The 10,491-nt window shown below is 45.4% G+C and overlaps 1 long non-coding RNA gene across 1 annotated transcript in view; it reads right to left on the bottom strand.

Moving 5' to 3' along the window:
- LOC308359135 overlaps positions 1-10,437 on the bottom strand; it is a 22,989-nt gene extending 12,552 nt beyond the window's left edge. Inside the window, exons 1-2 of the long non-coding RNA XR_013968384.1 lie at positions 10,218-10,437; positions 8,855-9,043 (exon numbers count right to left, since the gene is read on the bottom strand). This is a non-coding gene — a long non-coding RNA (uncharacterized lncRNA). The remainder of the gene's footprint in view (positions 1-8,854; positions 9,044-10,217) is intronic.
- Between the last annotated feature and the right edge of the window lie 54 nt (positions 10,438-10,491).

The following is a 10,491-nucleotide window of genomic DNA, read 5'->3' as shown; positions in this document are numbered from 1 at the left end:
CATGTTTGGTGAAGTGATTACTTAACGATAAAATCCTTTAAAAAATAAAATAAGCTTGAAATGTTAACTGACTTCATCAGCAAACCACCCCTATCCCTTTGCCCTTTGGGAATACAGTAAAATCTAGAGACCTCACACAAAACCTATAATGCTCTCATCATCCCCTTCCCATTTCTGAAACTTTCGGGTTCCAGACTGTACTATCCCAAGCTGTCTCTAGTCCAGATAACAGGAGAATTAGATGTCACTATTTTTCTTAACCCCCAAACTCAATTCGTTTCATTTCCCCCCTTATACCTCCTATGCCTCCATGTCTTCAAAACAAACAAACGTCAAATCCACCCTCTAGTGATACATGGTCGAACAGCTAAACGTGACTGCGGACTTAAAGAGAAAAGCATAGAAATAAAACCGACCCCCCCCCCTTCTCAAATATTTTTTTTTTTTCCTTTCTTGTTTTTGATGGCGGCGGTGGCAGTGGGGGGGGGGGAGCTTCTCCTTTGACTTTATCTTTTTTCTCCTTTTCCCTGAAAAGAAATAGATGATGTACCAGCACCACTTCCCTCCCCACAAACACCATCCTGGATTCAGGTCACACTTACTGTTACCATCAGCTACTCCCTATAAAGCTCATATAACTTGCGTCACCTGTTTCATCTGTAACTAAATCAATCATATCCACCCTATTTGCATTGCAAAGTAGTTGTGTTGGTAAATATAACCTGTAAATGTTCTGAAGACATAAAATACACTTTATAAATTCTGAAGGAGGCAATTTTGTTCCCCTCTCTAGTTTCTTCTTTTGCTCTCCTGCCTCCTTTGCTTGTTGTTAGATTTTCTTCCTTTTCTGGTCCTTCTTCCCCATTTTCTCCCTCCTCGCCTCTGTTCATTTGTTCATTCTGCAAACACGGATCACCGGTTGGGTCAGGCGCACTGCTAGGGTTCTGTGAAGTGCTCACAGCTAAATGGGGAACCTGTCTCCTACACCAGTAGCTGCAGTATGATGTCTAAGTACCAGACAGAACAGCACAGAGGACCCTGCGACAAAATCTGGGCACAGGGCGTCTTCCCAGAGGAACTGGTGGTTTGAAGAGGGCCTTGAAGGATGAAATAGTTCACAGATAGGCAGAGGAGGGAGGGAAGGGCATCCCAGATAGAAGGGCCACATGCACTGAGAAAAACATGATATAATCCCAGAAAGGCAGAGGCAGAAGACGGAAGGTTACAGCCACATCCGGGATGCTTTTAGACCTGAGAGTTTGAACTTAACAACCCAGCTCAGGGGTTCCTGGTTTTGTTTTTGCTGTGGTCTCAGGAGTGGGTTGGCAGGATCATTAAGCAGTCTGCCCACCTAGGTGGGGAGGGGTTAGCAGGTACCAGCTGTGCAGATGGAATTAGCAAGGTCCCATCCCAAGCACTTCCTAACCCTCACCTCCTCCCTCTTTGCTTCTCTGTTCCTTCTTTTTCTCCCTTCCCTCTCCTCCATTCCTCCTCCTGCCACCTCCTTTCCCTTTTGCCATTTGCCACTCTCAGCTCCTGGTGCATTTGGAGACAGAAAGCTCAATGATAGCGGTAGGAATTCTGCAAAACTGCATGGGTGCCCACGTGGTGGGGGCGAAGGGTGGTGTGGGAGGTGAGTGGGGATCCCCACTGAGGCTCTTGGTCATTTGCTTAACTGTAACACACCTGGTTGGGGGGAAATGAAATAAAGCACAAGGAAACAAAAGTGAGAGCGACAGACACAGGATTTGCGGCAGGGGGCTTTCCAATCAAAGAGGCAAGAGGGGATCCATGTCCATGTTTCTATGGTTTAATGCAAATAAAGTGGTGAGTGAGAAAGGGAAGTCTCCTTCCCTCCTACCAGGGTCTTGAGCAGTCTGCCAGAGTAACTCAGGGTCATATCTTCCCACCAACCCCGGGACCTCCCACAGTCAGGCGGGTACCAATTACAACAACTGGGGGCCCAGTGCAACATGAAAACATGGGGCCCCTTGTTCAAAGATTATTACAAATTTCAAAATGGGGACAGCAGAGCATTAAACCCAGCATAGGCCCTTCTGAGCATGGGGCTCTGTGTGACTATGCAGTTTGAGTACCCATGAACTCAGCCCTGATGGAAGGCGATGGTAATGCGGACAGCACTGACACAGTCCACAGGAACTGACCCAGGCAGCGCAGGAAATGAGGAAGTTGGGTTCCCGCAGTGAGGTCTGTGAACTATCTGAAGTATTTAAAATATTTAGTAGAAGCGGATCTGAAGGTATCCAATATCCAATGGATGGTGAAAGTAGAAAGGAAGATTTTAATAAATTTGAAACAAAAATGGGGAAAAGATTACATCATAAATGCAATGTTATAAAAAGAGACTAAAAAGGATGTGGTCGGGTGTGGACTAAAAGCATGGTCAGGTTCTGGTGAAAGCCCTCTTTTGAGTTGAAACTGCTGACTTTAGTTTTATCCTCACATGCTCGAGAACAGAGACCAGAAGGAAGCTCTCTCCTGTCTCTTCTTACCAGAGCACTAATCCCACTCTCATGACCTAATTACCTCCCAAAGGCCCACCGGACCTACTACCATCACCCTTGGGGTTAGGATTTCAACATATGAATGTGGATGGGGGGAGACAAACATTCAGTCCAGAACGAAGGGGGTCACTGTGATGAAAAGATTAAGAATCATGAAATACAATTAAGTCATAGCTTCACCTTACAATCTAGTTAACTTGGGAGGGCTTCCCGCCCCCCCCCCCCCGAGAGAGAGAGAGAGAGAGAGAGCGCGAGCGAGCGCAGAGAGCAAGGAGAAGGGGACGAAGGGAGAAGCAGACCCCCAACTGAGCAGGGAGCCAGGCCTCCGGACTCCATCCCAGGACCCTGGGATCATGACCTGAGCTGAAGGCAGATGCTTAACTGGCTGAGCCACCCAGGCACCCTTGGGAGGACTTTTTGAGGGAAAAGCCAAGTCAGAAAAGAGTCCCATGTCCAACCAAGGAAAGTTTTCCTAGATGGATCCAACCCCTTCTGTCTCTGAGTTGACTTGGAATTTGGTTAGACCCCTACGCTTCAGCATATACCCCCCTGGGTCCACATTACCATCCCGTCCCCATCTTAGCTCCTTCCTGGTCTCCTACCCTTCCTCTCTTCACACTATCTGCCAAGACTTGCCCAGGTCATTCTTCTTTTAGCAGTGGCTCCAATGTCATTTGAGGAGAGCAAAGGGTCACCACATTTGGCTGCCTTACCTCTCATGGGTGGTTTTATGGAAAGGGACGTGGGGATGAAGGAGAGGGAGGGCTAGCTGGAAAAAAAGATGATATTGGATTTGTGGGCCTGAATTCTATTTGATTTTGTTTTGCCAAATTTTGAGAAAATATGGCCCCAGCTTATGATCTTGGTTTGCAAGGCAAGGGCTAAATTCTAACAGCCCTGAACTGAGGATTTAGGGGCTTAAGAGAGGATAAGGATGAGTTGATATTTTCAAATACAAGTAATACAGGACTATTACTCCACAAACCAAGAAAATGTTATTTAACAAGTTCACAGTGGTGCCAACAGGACTCCTGGCGATCAGGCCCTATGGGATCATGTGCACTAGCAGCTCTGAGAATCTACACATCTCATCTCACTATTAGGATCCTTTCAGTACAAATGCCTGCCCCAACCAGTACACACTCACCCTCTAATGAAAGCATAAGAACCTCTTCTTACTTTAGCTCCCAGTCGGCCTTTTCACTTGTTGCTGACTGGCTGCCCTTGGGCCTTGGCTTTCGGGCTCAGTATGCCACTCCTCTGAGGCCACATTTGCCCACATTTGCTAACCTGCCACACTCCCAGTTCCACTTCCTTGACCAGGAATGGGACTCAAGCCAATAACTGGTCAGGACCTTTTCAACCCCATAACCAGCTGACATGCCCCCCCCCCCGCCCCCATTTCTCAACAATGTCACCTCCTGGCTCAGTGTCACTCTCTCCAATTCCTTACCTGTCCTAACACTCAGCAATTTGAAAATCCATGTAGGTGAATCTTTCAACACCATACAGCTTTTCATTTCTGTGAGCGGCTCTCCATCGATGACACTGTCATCCACCGCCTTTCAGTCACTCATTCTGGGCTGACCATTTCACACCTGGGCCTCTGTCCTCAAACTCCAAATATGTCATCTCCTCCTCTCTCTCAGGGAGTGACTGTGGTTCCCATTGCTGAAAAAATTTCAGACTCCCCCACCTCCATTTTCTATCTAGCTACCAAAATCTGTTTCCATGTAATCGACCTGCCCATCAGTTGCCACGGATGAACCATCTATATTTGTATCTAAAGACAATCCTTCACTAAACCCCATCCTTCCTCACCTTCACAAAGCTATTGCTCCAGAACTTCTCCCTACTCTCTCTTATATCACCATATACACCCTCTTTTCTGAGTTATTCCTATCGGGGTACATCTATGCTTTTCTTCTCTCATTTTGATAAAACCCTCCTCCCTTGACCTCACTGATGACGGAGGTCTGTTCTGATCATTGATGTATCTGGCCCTTCTACCCAACTACTGCCCCATTTCATTGATCCCTTTGCAGTTAAAACTCTTAACAGTAGATGACTTTACTCGATGTCATTGATTTCTCCACTCCCCATTTCTCTTAATCTTGATATAACCAGACTTTGCTCTGACCATTCCACTGAAACTTGCCCTTCTTGAAGTTATCAATGACCTTTATAGCACATAATCCAACAATCAATCACCTACTGAAGGTTCTCAGCACCCATCAGCAGTGTTTGCACCAGCTGGATACTCCCTCCTCCCTGATACATGCTCTTTACTTGTTTTCCAGGACACCTCGCTTTCCTGGTTTCCTCTGACCTCACGGACTGTTTCTTCTGACTTCACTGATTCCTCCTCTTCTCACAACCTCTTGATGTTGACATGGCCCCAGGGATCAGACCCTGATTCTCTTCTTATTGACACTCACTCCCTTGTTGAGCTCATCCAGTCTCGTGGCTGGACTATCTATCTACCAACAGCTCCCAAATTTATATTTCCAGCACAGAACTCTTTCCTGAATTCTAGATTCATATCTATCTACTCAAAATCTCCACTTGCAATACATCGCAGATAGATGTGGCAAAAACGAACTTTATTTCCACCACCCCCAAAGGCCCTCTAAATAAACTACTCGATCCTTGGCTTTTCCCATATAAGTTGATGATAATGCCATCCTTTCAGTGGCTCGGGTCAAAACCAAAATCATTCTTTTTTTTTTTTTTAAGATTTTATTTATTTATTTGACAGACAGATCACAAGTAGGCAGAGAGGCAGGCGGAGAGAGAAGGGAGACAGCAGGCTCCCTGCTGAGCAGAGAGCCCGATGCGGGGCTCGATCCCAGGACACCAGGATCATGACCCGAGCCGAAGGCAGTGGCTTTAACCCACTGAGCCACCCAGGCGCCCCAAAACCAAAATCATTCTTAGTGCTTTGTTTTTTTCTCACATCCTACATTCAGTGCATCAGGAAATCCTATTGTTTTTACCTTCAAAATGTGCTTATAATCTACCTCTCAGTACCTCCACTACCACTACCCTGGTCTATGTCACCATAATCTCTTACCTAACTGGTCTTCTTGCTTCCACACGTACCCTCCTACGGTCTTTTCTCAACGTAACAGCGAGAATGATCCTTTTAATACTGAGATTATGTTATTCCTCTCTTTAAACTCCCTGGTGACTTCCTAGTTCACCCAGTATGCATTCTCAACAGAAGCAATATCATCTCCAGGGGCATAAAAGTTGTTTCTTAGGGGTCGGGGGTCAAAAAAAAAAAACAACTCTTGGATATTACAATGGTTTGTGGCCCTCTGAAGGCCAAAGTATATAGACAAATATAAGTCTATCTATGATATGAAAATTCTATGAGAGGGCACCAATTAGGAAATTAAAGACTCTCCAAAGGAGAATAACGGGGGGAAAAGGTTGGCAACAACTAACTCAGAGGAAAAATCAAATTCCCACACAACAGTACATCATCTGGTGTCCATTACCTCCCTGAACTTTTCTCCTACTACTCTCCCTTTGATCATTCCGTTTCAGTCACACTGGCTTTTTTGCTGATTCTCAAGTCTATCAGTCACACACACTCATACACGCACACACTGAGCCTTTGCGATAGTTACCTCTGCCGTGGATACTCTCTCCCAGGTCTCCTCCAGGTTGACTCCCTCACCTCCTTCCAGACTTTGCCTGAGTCTTCTCAAAGTCTCTTCAGAGAGACCTACCGTGACCACCCTATTTAATACTATAGCATGTCCCCTCTTACCCCCATACTCTGGGCCCCATTTACTTTGATGATTTTTTTTCCCATACCACTTACCATCTTCTAACATACTACTTAATTTTCCTCTTATACGTACTGCTTGTTTTCTGTCTCCATCCACTAGAGTATAAGCTCCATGAGGGTAGAGACATTTGTTCTACCCACTACCCCTAGAACAGTGGCTGGCACAGAGTCATAGCTTTCAATAATGAATGAATTAATCCTTTCTGGCCTTAGAAGACAAACTTAAATCCTAGAAGGAATTACAATTTCATCAGAGTGTGAATCTATAACTGGAAAAAAAGTATGAGGCCAGGGATGAGGATGTGATTCACGACCACATTATTAATTCTGTCTGGGACCCCCCTCCTTAAGGACATAAAAATAACTAGAAATTCAAGCATGTTAAAGCTGTATCTGGAACCCTGCCCAGGCAGAGAGGGATTTTTTTGCCTAGGCTTCACATTCACAAAAGCCTCAAATGTAGATTTGGAACATTCCCTCTAAAGGGGTTTGGTTATTTATTCAGTCAGAGACATGCCCACAAGGAAGGAAGGAGACTTTTCAGATTACGACTTAACTGGTGTCTCATTATAGCCTTCTGCCTCACAGATTAACTTTGTAAACCTGGCAATTACTGCAGAACTGTCAAGATCATAAGGCTTTGTAATATCTCTGTGTTAAAGGCATTTATCTGTTAAATGTAACCATTTCAACCACGCCACAATTTTGGAACCCTATTTTCGCTTCTCTTTGGTTTTTCGCATACTATTAAATTTGAGAAATGGAAGCACCCTGAGATTTGAGAGAACCTGCATATGTTAGACGGGCTTTGTCGCCTCTTGACCACAGAGAACCAAGGAAGTGGACTCTCCAACATTATATGGGCTCCCAGTTCTCACAAGCCGCCCGGCTCCAGACACTCAAATGCCTCCTCCCCTTCTGGCTCACCAGTGCTTCCCCCAAGATATGTACTTACAAAGCACATTCCTTCCCCTTTGCTCAGTTATCCCATAATACCCCTGGGTGGAGGCAGGGGGAAACCAGCGGGAAAGGTTTTCCTCTCCCACAACTGCAGGCCCAGGTATGAAAGCTGCCACAGAGACCATCACAGCAAAGGGGCACCCACCCTCTTTGGGTTTTGTGGCTGTGATGGTTCACTTTATGAGCTAACTTGGCTAGGCTACGGGACCCAGTGGTTCGGTCAAACAACAGTCTAAATTATATACAACCATCAACAGACTTCCCAACCCCCATTCTGCCTTTCCTGGCTTGTAACCCTGACACATCCATTCAACCAGCACTTTTTGAAGACTGTGGAGTAATAGTCATTATCTTTGGGAATAAAATGTTGGAAACATCACAGCCCTGACCCCTGCCCAGCTTGTAAGTGAGCCAGGCAGGCAAACAAAGAGTAGCAGAGAGAAGCAGTAAGTGTTACACGAGAGATATGAGCCCCTTCGATCCAAGTGGGACAAAGTGCGTATGTTGGGAGGGGTCAAGTTGGGGGAAAATAAAGGAATATGTAGTTTCTGGGAACTTCCCAAAGTCCCAACCTCCAAATATCATCAAAGTAGGGATCAGGGTCGATATATGAATTTGGACGTGGGGGCACACAAGCATAGTTCAGACTATGAACGCTTTGTATCTCTTTCTATCTAATTCCCCTCTCAATCCCAGAAGTAACCATTATTTCAATTTTTAAAAATCATTCCCTTGGGGTGCCTGGGTAGCTCAGTGGGTTAAGGCCTCTGCCTTCGGCTCAGGTCGTGATCCCAGGGTCCTGGGATCGAGCCCCGCATCGGGCTCTCTGCTCAGCAGGGAGCCTGTTTCTCCCCCTCCCCTCTCTGCCTGCCTCTCTGCCTGCTTGTGATCTCTGTCTGTCAAATAAATAAATAAAATCTTTAAAAAATAAAATAAATTAAAAAAATCATTCCCTTGACCTTTGTCATATTAATACAGACAGAAAAGATAGATAATATCTCCAATTCCAATAAGAGTGTCTGGTACACAGAAGGTGCTCAATAAACACTGGTTGAATGAAAGAATGAGAAACTTTACCCTCTACATGAGTATAATTTATGAAAATGAAGTAATTCTGATGATGGCTGATGTGCATTGTCCTGTGAAGGGCTGCTCTGTGTCAAGTAAAATAAAAACACGGAATTTCTGAGGTAAAATTAAATGTAACTTTAAAAAGTAATAATAACTGTAGTTGGCTGATGGAACAATGGGAAAAACATCAGACTCCATGCCATTAAACTTGGACTGGAATCTGGCTCTGCCACTTGCCAGCTAGTGTGCCCGTGAGCACTTAAACTCTTAAATTTGCACTTCCTCATCTGCAAAATGGGGATATTATCACCGTGTGGTTAATGAGAGGGATAGGTGAGTACAGGGATGAAAAATGCTCCAGAGAGTAAGTTAAAGAAAATGATGCTGTGAAGTGTCACCAATATTTAAGGCCAAGGGGGGGCCTTTGCAAATTAAGCATCTCCGCATAACTTTGTTTCTATATCCTCCTCCCAATTCAAATCTTATGTTATAAACATACCTTATTTTGGGGCATCTGGGTGGTTCAGTTGGTTAGGCATCTGACTCTTGATTTCAGCTCAGGTCATTATCTCAGGGTTGTGGGATTGAGTCCCACGTTGGGTTCTGTGCTGAGTGTGGAGCCTCTCTGGGATTCTCTCTCCCTCTCTCTCTGCTCGTCCTCCCCCACTCACGTGTGCACACTCTGTCTCTAAAAAATAAATAAATAAATAAATAAACTTCATTTTTTTAAAAAAGGCATCCATTATCTCTAATGAACCTTCTCAAGCAACAGTACTTAGTTTTATTTTATTGAGACATAACTCATGCAGTAATATTCACCGTTCTAAAGTGTGCAATTCAGGGGCACCTGGGTGGCTCAGTGGGTTAAAGCCTCTGCCTTCAGCTCGGGTCATGATCCCAGGGTCCTGGGATCGAGCCCCATGTCGGGCTCTCTGTTCAGCAGGGGAGCCTGCTTCCTCCACTCCCTCTCTCTGCCTGCCTCTCTGCCTCCTTGTGATCTCTATCTGTCAAATAAATAAATAAACATTTATTAAAAAAAAATAAAGCGTGCAATTCAGAGGCTTTACTCCATTTACAGCCTGTGTAACCATCATCACTCTATCACCCCAAAACATTTTCATCACCAATTAGAAGTCACTCCCCATTTCCCCCTCCCCTCAGCTCCTGGCAACCTCCAATCTGCTTCTTGTTTCTGTGGATTTGCCTAGTTTAGACATCTCGCATAAACGGATTCATACTGTGTGGCCTCGGGTATCTGACTGCTTTCACTTAGTGTAATGTTTTCAAGGTTTATCCATGTTGCAGGACTTATCAGTACTTCATTCCTTTTTACAGCTGGATGAGAGTCCATTGTATGGACATGCCGTGTTTTATTTACCTGTTGCTGAGTTTATGGATATTTGGGGGGTTCCCATCCTTGGGCTATTATGACTAACGCTGCTATGAACATTTGTGTGCAAGTGTTTTGCGTGGACGTGTTTCCAGTTCTCTCGGGAATCCCTCCAGGAGTGGAGCTGCTCTAGTTCAACTTTCCCAGGAACCGCAGGTGGGTTTTCCGCAGCAGCTGCCTCGTTTCACAGCCGCGTCAGCAATGCACGAGGACGCCAATTTCTCCACACCTTCACCGATTAGGGTTTATTATTTCTAGAATCACCCTTCATTTGACCTCACCAACACTTTCTCAGTGACAATGGTATTGCGTGTCTGGAAACCACTTAAATTAAAAAAAAAAAAAGTTTTCGAGGTGACACTCAGGTATTAATAAAAATGACTTCAGGGTACTGTTTCTAATCTTTCCTGGGAGAGAACAGCCAGCTTCGCGGGGGCCTCGCCCGAGGGGAGGGGGCGGGGACTCCACTCACCGTCACCCTGTTTCGCACAGAATCCCAGAATCCCGGGAGGAAAAGCTATTTTAGGAACAAATCCCTTAAGCATTTGTCTTGAGGGAATCGTTTCCTGGAGTAGAAATAAAAGTAGCCTTTGACTAGCTCTTCACGTGCATTTCACGTCATCTCACTTTATACTCGACTCGTAACTTCACGGGTGGGCAATTTCGCCGAAAGGGAACGTCAGCCCCTCTGTGCGCAGGCGCACACCCTCAGCCCGCCCTCCTCCCTCCGGCCCCGCCCCTCCAGG

Source organism: Martes martes (assembly GCF_963455335.1).
Source record: "Martes martes genome assembly, chromosome: 18".
In the NCBI taxonomy this organism is placed as follows: domain Eukaryota; kingdom Metazoa; phylum Chordata; class Mammalia; order Carnivora; family Mustelidae; genus Martes; species Martes martes.
This window is presented reverse-complemented; position numbering and strand designations above follow the sequence as displayed.